This window comes from Schistocerca nitens, chromosome 2, assembly GCF_023898315.1.
Source record: "Schistocerca nitens isolate TAMUIC-IGC-003100 chromosome 2, iqSchNite1.1, whole genome shotgun sequence".
NCBI classification, from domain to species: Eukaryota; Metazoa; Arthropoda; class Insecta; order Orthoptera; family Acrididae; genus Schistocerca; species Schistocerca nitens.
In genome coordinates this window covers 250,814,572-250,832,171 of record NC_064615.1, presented here as the reverse complement: position 1 = coordinate 250,832,171, position 17,600 = coordinate 250,814,572, and the positions used below count along the sequence as shown (strand labels likewise).

The following is a 17,600-nucleotide window of genomic DNA, read 5'->3' as shown; positions in this document are numbered from 1 at the left end:
CATGACAACAGAGCCCGCATTATTAACTGCAAGATTGTTATTGGCCAAGTGTAAGTTTGACAAGTGAATGTTTGACCATGTTACATCAATTCATGCAGTCAAGGTTCCCCAAGACGCCTCGCCCTTTTTCTAATCATTACTTCCAAACTGGAGTTACCAAAAAAATTCATTAATTATGACCGTGATATTGACAGGCGGGACATTAAAAAGCTTGTTACAGGCTCTTTCGTACCAACGAAGCTCTACCAAGGAGGAGCGAACAAATTGCTGGAAAAAGTTTCGCACCACACAGATTACTTTTTACCTAAAATCTCATTTTGGAAACTCCTTTGACGATAGGAAATCGATGCGTAATATACTAATGGAAGCGAAAACGAACCTTCACTCCTACAGGAGCTCAGCAAAGCTAGGTTCTGACAAGTGATGAATGGGCATGCGGCTTGTTCACTTTTCAGTCCAACATGTGTCGAAGGGTCAATTCGAAACCAAACGTTGCGGAAGTTGTCCCTTTACAAGAAGACGGTTTCTCAGAACTGTCCTGAATGCCCGCCAGAGAATTTCCTTGAACAAGATCACGACAGCTGCTTTCACCAATACACATCTGAATACACATCTGAAGACAAAATCTAATCTACCACTAACTTGTTGAAGAATCAGGTATCTAATGCCGAAATGCAGCCGGTATCACCACATGCTAGGATTCGATGATAACTAGGTTTACACATAACTAACTAAGCTACCTCGGAAAGATTTTTCCAGCGATCTGTCACTTCTGCTATTGAACTTCAAATAACCTACACAACACTACTTTAAAATATTTGAAACCGTTAAAGTGCAGTTATCAGTTATTCTCCAGATAATCTGGGTGATCTGCAGATTGCCTACGGTGATCCGTTAAAGTGCCGAAAAATGTTTCGTTCCTAGAATTATTTAGGTGATTTGCAAATTACCTATATAATCTGTGCATTAGCTATGAAGCACTCCGAGTGAAAACAAAATCTTTGCTGGAACAGCAGCAAAGTTTCTCTTCGCTGAAAAACTGGCAAAACGTTATTAAGCTTTCGCTAGCAAAGGAATTAATACGATCAAACAAATTAGTTGTAGAGCCAATAAATCAATCAATTAGAAAACTGCAACACAAAGAACAAAGCGGTTTAACATATTACAATTAAGGAAATGAATTTGCGAGACATGAAATTAGGCTTACGGATTACCGCTATCTAATGATTGGTGACACTTTGAATTGCATAGTAATTGGTTTTTGCTACAAGCACACTTATTTCTTGAACATTAGACTTGCAGTCACGTTTTCTGAAGCCCTGCCAAGTACCAAGGGACTGTGTGACGTAAAGATGTTTCTACACAGAGACATCTTTCGATTGAAATCGATATTTGCAAATACTGAATACATGTTTTGCGTAGAACTGTTTTAAAATACTAGTTTCAGTACCAGGTTTATAAAAGACATCCACTGTTTTCCTATGAACTACAGTTGAAATGGAGGGGCATCAGTTTTTGCGTACTTCCGATATTTTAATTCTCACAGCGACACTTTGGGTGCACTGCATTAGAAACTGCTAAAATTTTCTTCGCTTGCTTTTCGAAACTTTTCTTTGCTTCATCACGAAACTGTGAAGACAATTCTGTTGAAATTGAGGATAACTTATAGGTGACTTCAACACGCAGAGGTGATTCCTTGGAACTACAGGGTTACCAAGTGTTTTTCCTAACTGTGTCCTCAATCAATGGTGTAGAAGTCAGTTTAAGATTAATACCAATGAATTCTGATATTTCTGTAGGTGAGTATGTAAAAACATGTGATAAGGTTATGTCTTCTTGCGTAAGATTTCACTGTGGTCCCATAATCACATTCTTTTGTTGACGTAATTTTTTAAAGATGCTTCAGTGTTTATCGAATGTTGTATGTTTTGTGGTATAATAGAAGAAGACAATCCCACTTTTTTCGGGACAACCTAACATGCCTCCGTATGGACTTTTGGAATTGCACAATGACAGAATTCTTCATGTATTTTACAAATCTTAGGGCCCTCATTCCACTTTTTATTGTGTTTGTCAGCCATCCAAGTAGTTAGCGTGTTTGCAACGCCTTCATTCGTTTGTTCTAACCTTTCTCGACTTTGGCTGTGTGTCGGTTTACCGTTAAACATTTTGATTTTTGGCCACGACTGTTACACATTCTAATAATAATTACAGAATTCGCGTCCGTTATCGAAATGCAAAATACTTGGAGCGCCAAAGTGGAGCTAAGTATGAAGGAAGTTGAAGGATACCTTCATCCACCCGTTTAGACGTAGGCGGCTTCAATAAAATTTTGTGACCTGGGTTTTGTAAACGAGAAGAAACAAACTGTTCATCTGTTTGATATTGGTAATCTATGAGATCCACTCGTCATCTGCTACTGAAATGCGACATAACTGGCCTTACAAAAATCCCTTTTTCGCAGCGTTTTGTTGACAAAGCTCACACAAATCCAAAAATTATTTGGGCTTACGTTTTGTTTTTATAGAAATTTAATTGCTTGATCATTCTGTCTCCTTCACCGTGTAAACTGACAAATGAGAACACAATATGTCAATTCTTCGGCATGGACGAACTTTTTCACTCTTTCTGTGGCATCCGACAACGGCTCAATTTTTCACAGCCTTGTACAGTCAACATATTATACGTCTGAAATATTCGATAATCTCGAGATCATTCTTCCTCCCTGGAAACTTTTTCGTTTTGTCATTAAAACACTACTATGACAAATTCACGCACTGGCGGCCGACGCAAATTATGTTAAATGAAAACAATCGCCGACGACAAGACGTTGGCGAAACCACACTAAAAATTGAGGGCGAGGGGAAGGGAAAGACAAAATTTTGAACTTGAGGGAAACGGATGCCATTAATGTGCACATTACCTTGGTAAAATGAGGAAAACTCTTGATTCAGCACGTTAAGGAGCAAACCAGTTGCTCTGCAGATTAGCTGGGTAGACTGCACATTAACGGCTGTCGAGCTTTAGCGATAACATTTTCACTGTAACTGTCTAGTGCTTTCGGAAACAAACAGCTGAAGTGGATTCGCTACTTGATACGTGGGGAAAACCACAAAATTGCTTCGGTAACCGCCGATAAAGTCTCTACGTACAGTTTCTCTTGTCCAATTAACTTAAGTCATAATCTATATCAACAATCATCGTTGAAAACTAACTTGATGTAATACCACATTTTATTACGGATGTAACTGTCAGATACTGTGTTGTGTACAGGAACCAAAGGCGATACTCCTTGCATAAGGAAAGCTACATTATCAATGCACTATCTCTGATTTTTATTACGTCTGTTGTTGAATGTAATGTTAGCGACTCCTATTTCGTCCTCTCTAAGAAAGACGAAGGGAACTTATAGTTGTGAATATTACGTATTACAACTGGATAGTAAGAGCAAAAGCCGTATTCAACGAAGAAATAACCGAGCGCTCATCTGACAATTAGGTGGACTAACGTATATATTACTCTTTATAGTGATTCTGATTAGTACAGAAAGTTTCAGCTGCACGACGTCGAGTTGGAGATAAAATACACACAAGGCGAGTTCAGTTTCAATGGACATTTCAATACACCATTTTAAAACCAAAATACTTGCTAATTTTGTCTATAAAACCATAAAATACCACAAAAATAATCTGAGGACCTGCATGCAACTATGTTTCAGAGATCCAACCCATTCTCCACAATTCATCGACGGCTACAGCTGAGTAGGTCTACCTAAGGACTGTCGCAGCCAGGAAGTCTTGTAATACGAAGAGATGAGAAAATGCAGTTTAGGGCAGATGAACAGAGCCAAACGTTATTTTAGGTTATTGGATTACTGCTGCCAAGGGACGACACCTGTTGATTTAACAGTCTTCGTAATACTGGTTATAAATGAACGACTTTATACGCTGAAGTGTCGAACCCCAGTTAGAAGACTGCAATATCGTCCGTTCGTCATCACAAGGAAACTACCAAGTCCAGAACCATATTAATCCCGAGTGTGTTTTACTCGGCTTTCGAGGTTATGCCTGTATTTCTCCGGTAAATTACAATAAAATAAACAAAACGCTTTGCTAATTTCTATTGTTACCACAGTGCTCCAGTCTGATTCCAGAAAAGCCTTCCACCATCACTACTGATGATAGTTTTCGTTGTATTCCGCAGCTTTGATAAATCTTAGAAGTGGCGTATTATAACACGTGAAGCTCCTGTGAGAGATTCCATACATCTACCTTTCTGTAACAAAATATTATTTGGGACTTGCCTTTTGTTATATTGCACGTGCCTACTAACAAAAGTTTGTACTGGAAAATGGTCTCACTGAAACCAGTCTTACAAATAAAAATTAAAATATACAGCAGTTTCACGTGTTACAGCGTGTCATTTCTATCAAGTATTGCTAGTTTCGTTACCTGGTTCAGCCTTCGCCTGCTGACGCCCTTGTTGAGCAGAGACTGATTGTTCCGTCCAGTGATCAGAACTGAAGGCGCTGTCACAACTGATAAAAGCAGTTATCGTGAGAGCCGACCCAGACGCCTATCGTGATAACCGCGAAGCGGCGGAACACAGGAGCCAGGCGGGGAAGGTCTTAAGCTTTGAGCTCTGTCTGGCTGCAGATGCACTGCTCCAAAGTGCACCGTATGGGGGAAATCACAGCAGACTAACAAAATGTGAAGATGAATTCTAAGCCTGTTCCAGCTCGTTCGCTAGAGGATGAGAGTCGGCTGTCGGTAGGACGTTCCACGTGATCATGATTTTTATGTTTCTTCTTGTGAGCAGCTACATGCAACTGAGAAACGCCGTTTTGTTTTATTATTTAAGTTTAGCTCCTAAATAAATCTTACAACAATCACATTTTGACTAACGAGGAGATCCAGCATGTGCCAGCACTCCATATCCCAGGAACATCGCTCATTGGAAGAGGTGTCTAAATAAGTGATCTCTTGTCTCGACTTATCCGTATATACTGGAAGATACTAGACGGTCAAGGTTTTAGAGGTATTTTCGAGACACTTTTTGTGCCTTTACCGCGCAATATCCTCAGATGAATGTTCAGTGGTCAACGTCACGAATTCTTAATTTTGCTACCCCTGTTGGAAACCCGATTACTGTTCTTATTTACTTTTATTGTTTCATTTATCTATCCTCATCAGTAGGTTACTACTCGAATGTGTGTGATCAAAGTAGAGAATACAAGGCATTACGTTAACTGTAAAATTATAACAGGATTTCGCAGTAACTGTCAGGTATATATATATACTTTTATTCATGTGTATGCTTCAGGGAGATTTGGCGCGTTTCCTTGGTCGATACCGATAGCAGAAGCAATCTAAACACGGCTACTCTGACCACCACGAGCATCGCGCGAAGGTAGGTTTTCCACAATGCCATTTTTGTATGTGTCGCACTGGGGAAAGAAACGTTAACTTCGCTGAGAGATCTCGATCATCGTCAATTTCGCGGCAGGCCAAGCATAACGGATCAGTCTGCCGAAAAATGGCGCTTGCAACTGATTAGAATCAAGATGCACTACAGGAATATCACCGAAAAGAATTTCAAACCATATTCTCACTTTTTTTAAAATTTATTTCGCATACAATTAGTAGACGAGTAAGTACAACGTTGTATCAATATACACTGTAAACATTCCTGAGGTTATCTACAGACATGGGTATACATATGAAAACAAAAATAAAAGCAATACTCGGGTTTCTAGCAGGGGGAGGGGGGCGCAAAATTAAGATGCCGCGACGCTAATGACTGTACCACCATTTTGTCTGATGATATCACGCGTTGAAACTTTTTTTTTTTCAGAAACGCTGCAGGATCTATGGATAAGCTGAGACGTGTGTTGACCCTTCTTCCACTGAGCGAAGATACACGGAATTTGGGTTATGGCACTTACCGGGTTCTCCTCCTAAGATACTTTTTCCTTAGGATCAAAGCAAAAAGGTTCATCTAAGAAGGTGATTATTATATTTGGGATTAAAATCCAAAAGAAATGTTAGTCCTTCACTGAAATAGCCGGATAACACTGTAGCGAGTGATGAAGACCTCCATAGCTTCAGTAACTCTTAAAACCTTCTGTGGAATAATTTTTACATAGAAGCGAAATACGTAAATCCTCGTTTTCTGAAACTGTAAAAATTTATTTCACTTATCTAATCAAATATACAAATGATATATGTCAACAAAAACAACAAATACCTCTTTTCTCACTAACATTTAAATGAGGGAAAAGGGGAATGGCACAGGGGTTCATTTCAGCCCAAGCTAGAAACTAGACTTAAATCACATCTAGGAACAGAAGCTCATCTACCCTTTGAGATCAATGTCTATAAACATACAGCCGCATAATTCGCGTTTCGGGATCAATTTGGTAATCACCGACGCGTTCACGCGACAAATACTAAGATCATATCGTGGATATTTACCTATGTTACACAGGATAAAAGTCATGCAACTAATATTCAAACTGAAACTTCCAGGCAGATTAAAACTGTGGGCCCGACCGAGACTCGAACTCGGGACCTTTGCCTTTCGCGGGCAAGTGCTCTACCATCTGAGCTACCGAAGCACGACTCACGCCCGGTCCTCACAGCTTTACTTCTGCCAGTATCTCGTCTCCTACCTCCCAAACTTTACAGAAGCTCTCTGCGAACCATGCAGAACTAGCACTCCTGAAAGAAAGGATACTGCGGAGACATGGCTTAGCCAGAGCCTGGGGGATGTTTCCAGAATGAGATTTTCACTCTGCAGCGGAGTGTGCGCTGATGTGAAACTTCCTGGCAGATTAAAACTGTGGGCCCGACCGATACTCGAACTCGGGACCGAGTTCGAGTCTCGGTCGGGCCCACAGTTTTAATCCGCTGCAGAGTGAAAATCTCATTCTGGAAATATTCAAACTGTTCTCAATTGTTCGTCAGGTGGTACTGTACCAGCGGAACACTACTTCCATTCTTAGATAGTACATGCATAAAGTTTACAGTAATGCTTTCAAAACTTCGCCCTAATATCTCCAATCACATTTCTGAAGAGTGCTGGCGATAATTCTTCGACTTACGCGATTTCATTCAGTCACTGCGGCGGCATATTTTATGAACGACTTCTTGGACACCGTCGTGTAAATCGTAAACACGAGTGGTTAGCTTGTGGCTGTTTAGTCCCGCGGATAGCTCTGTCGCCAAACATCAAAAACGGGGAAGACCAATGGCTTACGACACACTTTTGAAGGGTGCCCTCACTCATCTACAAGTTGCACATCACGAGAGAGTGTTATTAGCTAATTTTGTTGCTGAACGTTAAGCGTGAAAAACTGTTTCTATTAGCTACTGTCCGTACACATGAACAACATCTGTACTAGAAAATATCCCAGAAACTTCATCCATGTTGAGCCTAAATTTGTTGCATAAAGTTCTCTTTCCGGCTATTTTGGGGTCTCGTTACATTTATTGTGTAATTTTTTGTAACTGATGTATGCCTCTCCTCAGTATTTCCCACATTATCATACTTACACTGTCAGTGGGTCTGATCATGCAGTGAGAGCCCATCTGCTTACATACTACACGTTCTTCAATTAGTTGTCTGGTTACAAAATTTATGTCTGAACTGGACTTACCCTTCCTGAACCCTTCTCTCTCCTCCAACAAGTTTTTTTATACAATTACTTTGAGTGTGATTAGTTGTCACTGAAAATTGATGTAATTACTGAATAAGCAAGTTTCTCTCAAAATTTTATTAACCTTCAAAATAAACTAGGTGTTTTCCATGGAAGTACCAGGACTCGCAAGGCATTCCGTCAGATGAAAGGTTTCGAAACCACTGGGGTATTGCAAAATTAAGTTTATTTACATTCATGAACTGTTCTCGGTCATCAATGACTTAAGCACATCACCGACTTTTGATTCAGAAAACTGACGGAAAAAGGCAATACCAACAGGAAGATTCGATCAACAGACCAGGCGCTTTTTACACTATGGGCTCGTTGCAACTTCTTTGAACACACACGTGCGACCATACGAAGTGTGTAAGTACGTTTAAAACTTTAAGTCCTTATTTTCTCGGTAACTGTTGGTACTTTCTTCTGTTTACGTGTGCTGACGTCCAAGTTGTGCCCAACATATCCTGTCAATATGAATGAAATCGTTGAGGCGAAGTTAGTACTGTCCCCAGGTCAGTATCGTATCAGTGGTACCAAATCACAGTTGCATTTGTGCATCCGCCTTCCTGCGAAAACACGGGTCGGTGGGGGACAGCTGCCGCATGATGCGTTGTAGTCATGTGCGAAACCTTGAAACACGTATGTTGTGCGGCAGCGATGCTGAGACATTGTAGAATCTCTGACCAGAGCAGTTGCGCTCGACTCGCAGTAGCGAGCAGTCAGTCTGTCTGTAGTAGTCAGTGCTCAGTAGTGCTAGGAGTCTGTGAGTAGTGGTAGCCCAGAGCAGTCGGCGGGCGTCGGCACAGCAATGGTCGAGATTCAGGATGAGGTATAATTTTATTAAATAAGTATTCATGCAGCTTTGCGCTCATCACATAATCTAATCTATATTCGTTGTAATTAATTTTCAAATCGCCCCAATAATAATCTGATTTCAAAGCAATTTTTAACAAAGAATCATTCGATTTCCTTCCATTTCCTTTAAACAAAAATTTCAATTAACTTCAAAAAAATTTAGTTATTGCGATGCATCTGCTGCAAGCTGTGGCGCAGATTAAGAGCAGAATTTTGACATGCAGTTTTACTAAGGTAAGAAATTAATTCTAATTTTTGCACAGGGCCAAAGACCGACATTTCGGTTAAATTGAGTTTTGATTATCACTGCAGTTTCATTGTCATGGGATTATTTTACATTTTTGTGTGGAGAACTTGTACTTGAGTCAGATAGCGAGCTTTCATTTAATTGTCTTTGTCATTAATATTTTTCCGGGAAGGTTACACTTGGATCCATTTCTATTAAGTATTGTCATTACAAAAATTTCTGTGGGGAGGTTACACTTGGCGACACCCAGTCCAGGATCGTATTTCGTTGAGAATCTTTTGAAAAACAGTCAGATATCTGCTCTTATTTGCTTAGATACAATTAGAATTTGGCGCAACGCTTTTATTAATTTGTGACTTTCTTTCTACAGGTCAACGGCAATTCGTTGCTCTGTTGTATTTGTGTGTTACTTTTGCATTGTGCTTATTTCTTTTGTGAATATTTGTGACTATTGTTAAAATGCCGCGAAAGACTGAATAGTGTATCGCGAGGTATTTTGAATGAAATTACCGACTTAAACAACATGACCGATAGTAATTGTGACACGCAGTGTAATGATGACAATCCTGCGTTCACTGACAATCAGTGCGTTCCAACCATTAATAATGATGTAGATCTTAACGATGAACAAACGAACTCGGTTATGTCCTCTGTTGATTTGACGACAATCGATGACGCGGGACGCTCTGTTGTAATGAGCGCTGCCCAGGTTAACACACACGGTTTGGAAAATTCAAGTAACGTGCAGAGAAATTTTTCTAATGAAAATGGACAGTGTACTGAAAGTACGACGGATCCATTTAATTATGAAATAGTGACCGACAGTGTAAATTCGACTGGCAAACCTTTTTGTGAATCTCAGAATAACCAAATGGTTACGGAAAATGAGACAATTCCAGATCCAGCATTAATTAACACAGAGAACAGAAATGCTAATTTTTTATCGGATCCAATTATGGCATTTTTGCAACAAAATTTCAGAGAACAGAATGAAAATTTCAAACAGCTTAGTGAACAGGCCAGACAACAGAGAGAAGATTTCAGGCAACTTAGTGAACAGAACGAACAGCTAAATGAAAAATTAGATAACAATTCCAGACAGTTAAATGAAAAATTAGATAACAATTCCAGACAGTTAAGTGAACAAATTAGAGCCGTTGCCGCGCAGTGCCATGACACTAAGGAACAGTTACGCGAGGAAATCGAGGCTTGTTCGCGAAAAAGTAGCGAAGAAATTAAGTCTGTTGCTCAGGAATTAAGGGAATTGCAAACAGCTGCAACAGAAACACTTAGAGCGGAAATCAGTACAGTCGCTAAACAATGCTCTGAAAAAGCTACACAATTACGCGACGAGTTTAAAGCAATGACGGTAGAACTTTCGCGCACAATGGATGAAAAGATTGATGCGAAATTCGAACAACAGAACACACAAATTAACGAACGTCTTAGTCTTCACATACAAAACAGTGATACGCGTTTCCGCAAATTTATTGATGATCAAAATAAAGTAAAACGTCAAGTAATGGAAACAATCACTGCTCAAAGACAGGAAGACAAACGTAAAATGTTTGCGAAAGCAAAAACATACGTAGACAACAATATTGCTACAGTGTCCGACGAAATTAATTCCATCAAACAGTTGAACGCGGAATTACGTGATGAGATTTCTGATCTTAAATCGAAAACAGATACACACACAGTGGATATTCAGACAGTGACAGACAGGTTCGAACAATTAGAACTAACACAGGATTCCGATGTTGTCAAGGCTGACGTTAGAAAACTGAACGAAACTACACGTAAATTGCAAAACCAGATTAATGCCACTGACACTAAAACCGATGATCAGGTTAAAATACTGACTGAAAAATGTGATGAATTGGCCAGTCGTATTGACGTCATCGAAAGTACTAATGACAATAAATCAGACGATACTTCACCGGTTTCGTTTAGTCAAACACCTGAATTTCAAAATTTGCAGCAGACAATTAATGAGATCGATTCGTCTAATAACACGTTGCGCAGAAAGTTGTCAAGTTTACAGCAGGAGGTAACAGAGATGAAAAGTATTTCAGTTAATAACACATCACAGCAGACGCCACTTTTCGAATATTTGCCAGACTCACGCAGCGCGTGTAATTTGAGTAATCTACAGAGAGTACGGGACTTAGATTCCGAACAACCACAGTTCAATAGATTCTCTTACAATCCTGAACCTGTTCCATCACACAGAGACGATAATTTCGATTACAAACATTTTCTGTCAGTAAGAAAATTTAAAGTGTTTAAGAATGACAGAACACAGATTCACCCACTGGATTGGATTCAACAATTTAGCTTTGCTTTTCCACCGACTTGGCCCGTTACGCATAAACTTGAATTTATTTGCAGCTTTTTGGAAGGCGAACCGGCAACTCGTATGAGGCCGATCGCGAGACAATGCTATTCAGTAGAAGAGTTTCAGAATGCCTTTTTATCTGCATATTGGTCGAAAACGACACAGCGCGGAATTAAAGATCAGTTAATTAGTTTGCCGAATTACGAGAACACAAATTTTCCCAGTGTGACGCAATTTTTTGAGCACATGGTGCAACAAAACCAGTACCTAAGTGAACCTTATAGTGAATCTGCACTTATACAATTATGCATTTCTAAACTGCCACGATCATTAAGAGTTTCACTTCTAACGGGTCAGCAAAAGGAAAATATTTCAGCATTCAGAGATCTGTTACAACTCTTAGAAGTACAACAATCTGATTATTCTTTTGTAAATAAAAACTTTTCGTATAATAACCAAGGTCAACAAACTTACAGTAATTATGATCAGGGACGTAATTTCAATAGGAAAAATAACAGACGCTTTAGGAACGACAACTACCAGAACTTTAACAGCAGACAAAATTCTCATTATCAACATCATCAAAACTTTCAGCAACAGGAACCACCTTTTAGTAACAATAGACGTTTTCCACCACAACAGCATGAAAGTCAGCCGGTTGGAATACATAACCAACAATGTAATGCACAAGGTCAACCCAACTACAATGTTTCGCCGCGTGCACGTATAGTCCCAGATCCAACAAATAGTGACGCACGGCAGCAAGGAAATAACTACGTGCAGAGAAGACAGTATTTCAATTCCTATCGCAATGCACCGTATAGGAATGACTATCACGACAGACGTAAAAATGACGAGCACAATTATCAACGTACATATAATAACAGTCGATCTTACCAACAGCAAAATCATCCACAAGAACCTATTCTCATGAACGAACCCGACAGTAGGTATCATCCAGAGCGTAACACGTCTGGAAGAAGTAATAGAACTGTTCAAATTGTAGAAATGCCACAACATCCTCCTGATAATAATAACACGTCTGATAGAATCTGACTAGATACTGTACAGGACGCATCTTCCAATAACACAAGCACTACTTTCGACACGCAAAATGTTGTTCACGAAAATGTAATTACGTTTGACGACATCAGAGACACTCTTTTGCAGGAAAAACCAGTTGTTCAGAAAACCATTTCACATCCTGTCATCGAAATTAAAATTGGTTCATCGAAATTTTCAGCAGTAATCGATTCCGGATCACCTATGTCAGTTATAAATGAAGAAACTTTTAACGAGTGTAACAAAGAAAACACCTATCCCACATTACCTTTAGGCAAAACGAAAGTGAAAGGAGCAGTATCGAGTAAAGGAGTAGACGTTAAATTACAGACACATTTATCATTTTGTATTGGAGGTCACACATTTCACTCAAATTTTTGGATTGTTCCTTTATTAACAACAGACGTAATTTTAGGTACTAATTTTCTCGTACAACACGACGCAGTGGTCGATTTTCAAAATTCCTATTTAATGTTGAAGGATGAAAATGTGCAATTGGCTTTAGAATTTCAGCACTCATTATCTGCGGAAGAACAAACAATTAACCGCACAGAGGTCATTTCCGCAACACGTAACATAGACTGTAGTTCCACATTGTTCACGGATACGTACGTACATAACTATAATACTCCAGACGAAACTGACTACGACGTAATGCAAATGATTTCTGATAAAGTTAAACAAAGCAGTGCAAATACAGACGACGAACGAACGCAATTACACAAAATTCTTTTACAGCAAGCTCCAGTTTTCGACAACATTCCTGGTACTATGTCCGGCTTTATGTATGAATTTCAAGTCAAACAGCACGACACATTTAAAGCAAAGCATTATCCCATTCCATATATCCACAGAGAACAAGTTAAAAAAGAATTGCAGGATATGCTCGACCAAGGAATTATAGAACCGGCAGTTAGTCCGTACATAAACCCGCTACATATTGTTAAGAAAAAAGATGGCTCACTTCGCCTCGTACTTGATTCACGTCACATTAATGACATTATTATTAATGAAACAGATCGACCACAGACATTAGAGGAACTTCTACAGAAATTTCACGGTACAGCTATTTATTCCACATTAGATTTGAAATCGGGATTTTGGCAAATTCAACTTCATCCAAATTGCAGAAAATATACAGCTTTTCTCTGTTTTGGCGACTGTTATCAATTTTGCAAATTACCGTTCGGCTTAACTATTTCCTCTGCAGCTTTTATTCGCGGTTTGAACACAATACTTCCGACAGAACTTAAAGACAGAATCACGACATACGTAGATGACATTCTTATTGCAGAAGCTAACTGGACTGAACATAATCTGATTTTAGAACGACTATTGCAAACTTTCCATGCACAAGGACTCACAGTTAACCTCAGTAAATCGCATTTTGGTAAAACTTCTATAAAATTTCTTGGACACGTAATTTCAGCAGAAGGCATTGCGCCTGATCCAGAAAAACTTCAAGCTTTACGTGACATTACTGTTCCTACGACAAAGAAACAATTACGCAGTTTTTTGGGCTTAACTAACTTTTTTCGCAAATTTATTCATCATTCTGCGTTAGATACACCTAGATTATGCCAATTAACAGGTAAAAACACTATTTGGTCATGGGATAAGCAAGCACACTCTGAATTCGTGAACTTGAAACATGCTTTGTTGAATGCTCCACTTTTATCGCACCCAGATCTTACCAGAAATTTTTCCATTGCCACCGACAGTTCCAACACAGCTTTAGGCGTACACATTTTTCAGGAAATTGAAGAAGATGGCTCTACAGTAATTAAAAACATCGCATTTGCAAGCCGCATTTTGTCACCTGCTGAACGAAATTATTCCGTCACAGAATTGGAAACGTTATGTGTTGTATGGGCTTTTACGAGATTTCGGCACTTTCTTTATGGCAGACATACCACCGTTTATACAGACCACAGAGCGATACAATTTCTACTTTCCGCTAAATTCACTCACGACAGATTAAGCAGATGGAAACTATATTTACAGGAATTTAATTTTACAATAGTTCACATTCCCGGCACACAAAATGTTATAGCAGACGCATTATCGCGTTCTCTCAGCAACAATCAGCAAGACGTAGCAACCAACTTCTGCAAAGCAAATTTCAGTGTCATGTACATTCAACAAGTTGCATTTGAAAATTTTATTTCATCGTCATTACAGGACATAGCACGAGAGCAAAGCAAAGACAATGTGTGGAAAGAAATTAAACACCTTTGGCAAGATAAGAATAATGTTACTATTAGGAACCACTACACTGTACGCAATGACATTCTGTTTCGCCGCTCTCATCCTGACAGCAACAATTGGTTATTATGCATTCCTGACGAACTGATTAACAAATTAATATGGTACACGCATTTAAGCTACGCACATTACGGAGCAAGAAAATGTTTTCTTATATTGAGACAGAACTGTTATTTTACAAACATGGAAAAACGTATACGACGAGTTTTAGCGTCATGTAAAATTTGCCAGAAAGCTAAATCAGACACCACTTCACACATTCCTCCATTATATCCCATTATACCTGTTAAATTAAGACATATGGCCGCAGTAGACATTTTTGGTCCAATTCCGAGAACTAACAGAGGTTTTTGCTACATCTTTGTCGCTGTTGAACTCACTTCAAAATTTGTTACCTTCACTCCGTTACGCAAAGCTACTGCTAAAACTGTTTCAAAAGCATTTGTAAAGCATTTCTTATTTCATGTAGGGCATGTGATGAAAGTAATTTCAGACAATGGATCACAATTTCGTTCTGCTATATGGATACGCATGTTACGAGCTAGAAACATTTCTCCGATTTATATATCCAAGTACCACGCTTCTTCGAACCCTTGTGAACGACTAATGAAAGAAATTGGTAAACTGTGTAGAATATACTGCCACAAAAGACATGCTAATTGGGACACACACATACACTCATTCCAAGATGTAATTAATTCCATTCCAAATGAATCCACTATGCTATCTCCGTCTGTTATACTGAAAAACGTTGAACCACCAAACAAAATTAAAGAATTAGTAAACTTCCCTACATCTCGTCGATTACGACACCACGAAATAATTACAATTGCGCTGAACAACATCAAACGTGCCGCAGAGCGCCGGAGAAGACAGCAAAAACAGGTTTGTAGACGCCGAGACTTTCACGTTGGACAGAAGATATTAGTACGTACACATTATTTATCCAGTAAGTTAAAAGGTAAGTGCAGTAAATTTGAACTTCTATACGCTGGTCCATATCGGATTCGTAGCATTCCTCACCCCAATGTTGTACACGTCGAAACTTTGAGAACCAGAAAATCGAAAGGAAACCACCACTTATCCAACATAAAACCCTTTATTGAGTGAACATACTTTATGATTTATCACACTGTAATACATTTTCAGATATTTATGTGATCAATTATTGATGATTATCGTATTTTTTCTTGGCAAGTGCCCGGCAAGATAAGGTTAGCAGGTCGCTCTTCTTGTCGTTACACATCAGACCGTGCATATTTTCCAGATGAACTTACACATTTTGTGACCACTTATGCAATTACATTTATGTGACTACCTATTGATGATTATCGTATTTTTTCTTGGCAAGTGCCCGGCAAGGTAAGGTTAGCAGGTCGCTCTTCTTGTCGTTACACACTAGACCGTGCATTTTTTCAGATGAACTTACGCATTTTATGAATAATTATGTAATCCTCTGTAATGACGCATTAATTTTATCAAATTCTCTCTCCATTGAAGTCTTTAATTAACAAGCTGAGCACAACGAATATCACATTTTGTCTTTCTTATGTATGTACGATTGTTTTCATGTTTTGTTTGTATGCACTGTGAGCTACTTAAGGTATAACACACACCATTTGACTTTGACATTTTGCCTTGTGATATCTCAACATCGTGACTGTATTTCATTTTCCTTTTGTTTGCTGCTGCATTGTGATATTCTCTATACATTTTTGCCTTTGAACACTGTCTATGCTTTTGACATATTACGTTTTTCTGTCATGTTATGCTGTATGCTTAATTGTGTCACCATTAACCAGTCATTATTTAATGGGTATATGATTTAAATGCAAGACATTAATCTTTGTTCATCAATTTCAGAAATAAATGATGCGTAAAGGAAATGAATTAAACAGAAGTGGGAATTTCACCTACGGAATAAACGAAAGAAGATGCAATAAGCTAATGAGGACGAGTAAATGGATCAGAATTAACAAGCATTAACCAGAATATATTATACACATCGCAGAATAGCAGTCTTAACTAATTTTTTCTTTCAGAATACAAGGCGATTGATGCAAGCTGTCAGACAGAACTACACATCTTAGTTTTAAGTGATGAAACATGCTAGGGATTAGGAATAGTTGTGTGATGAATAATGAAATGATTTTTGCAGATGATAATGAATGCTGATAATGAATAATGATGAAGAATATGGTACTATGAATAATGAAGTTTTTGTTTACAGGTGATGATAATGATGAAGTTATGATGATATGAATAATGAAGTTTTTTCTTTACAGATGAGGATAATGTTGAAGTTATGTATTTATGCTATGTAGTTATTTAAGTATTTGTTGCAGTTTACTTTGACAGCAGGTGTTATATTGCGTAGTAGGATGACTGAAGATTTTGGAAAGGACAGCTATGGAACACATTTTTTTATACACATTTCACTACCTGTTAATTCGAAGTTCACTACTTTTCAGCATAGTCTGCGTTTCTTCTTTCAGCTCAATAATCCATTTTGTATTTTTTCCAGGAGAAGCTTTTCATGATACTTACTAAACTTGTTACTTATTATACCTGTTCTAGTACTTGCAATTTATTTTTTTTACCCATTTGTATATAATTTACAAACGTGATCACATATAATACCTTGTGTCACAACCTTGCTACAGATGACTAATGACGTTACACATTTTTCATTTATAGGAACAACCTAGAAGCAATTTTTTCTTTTTTTTGTTTTCCCTTATAATTACGCAAGCAATGCATTGCTAGCACAAAAAACAAAATGTATTACCAGTCCCATATAATGTCACTATGATAATTCTGCATAATACTAATTAGCTCTGAATAGTATGTCACTTGAATAATGACTTCTTATTGTATTGAGACTACTTATTATGCACATGATTCTTAATGCTATGATTGTAATTAACTGATTTTTAATAATGACTTGTTAATTCGATAATTGATGGCCACTGAGTGCCAATAATTAGTGTCACTTAATGAATTATGTATTAATTGTCATTAATTAGCTACTGTATTCAATTCTGACTTCATGTTTTTAATAATAGGCCACTGAGTGCCAATAATTAATGTAACTAAATGTTTTGTTAGTAATTATGCCATTAATTAACTACTGT

The 17,600-nt window shown here is 38.3% G+C and overlaps 1 protein-coding gene across 2 annotated transcripts in view; it reads right to left on the bottom strand.

The window, feature by feature from the left end:
• The window catches only part of LOC126235975 (probable multidrug resistance-associated protein lethal(2)03659), a 301,252-nt gene that overhangs the window by 188,878 nt on the left and 94,774 nt on the right, over window positions 1-17,600 (bottom strand). Inside the window, exon 1 of one of the 2 annotated variants that reach the window (XM_049944951.1) lies at window positions 4,452-4,490. The exons of the other annotated variant lie outside the window; for it this stretch is intronic. The gene's annotated coding sequence lies outside the window, so the exon portion shown is untranslated. Of the gene's footprint in view, window positions 1-4,451; window positions 4,491-17,600 lie in introns of those variants that run through there. 2 annotated transcript variants of the gene reach the window in all.